Consider the following 246-nt stretch of genomic DNA (forward strand, 5'->3'; position numbering starts at 1 on the left):
AAAATCAACACATGTTTCCTCTTGTAAGTATATACAATTAAGCTTTATAAAAGTATTCACAAGCTCATTACAAATATAAAACAAACAAGAAGCAGTCTACCGCTACAATAGACAATGGGTTAAAAAACTGGAGTTCACAATACCAATACTTTTTTTCTCCTTTTTCCTTTTTTTTTAATCTTTGAATAGTCCCAATTATTAAAAAAGAAAGATACACATCAATTTGAAGGGTGAGAGAATCTACCT

The 246-nt window shown here is 28.9% G+C and overlaps 1 pseudogene; it reads right to left on the reverse strand.

The window, feature by feature from the left end:
• Positions 1 to 246, reverse strand: part of LOC119586278 — a 34,136-nt pseudogene that overhangs the window by 4,805 nt on the left and 29,085 nt on the right.

Source organism: Penaeus monodon, chromosome 21, assembly GCF_015228065.2.
Source record: "Penaeus monodon isolate SGIC_2016 chromosome 21, NSTDA_Pmon_1, whole genome shotgun sequence".
Classification (NCBI taxonomy): domain Eukaryota; kingdom Metazoa; phylum Arthropoda; class Malacostraca; order Decapoda; family Penaeidae; genus Penaeus; species Penaeus monodon.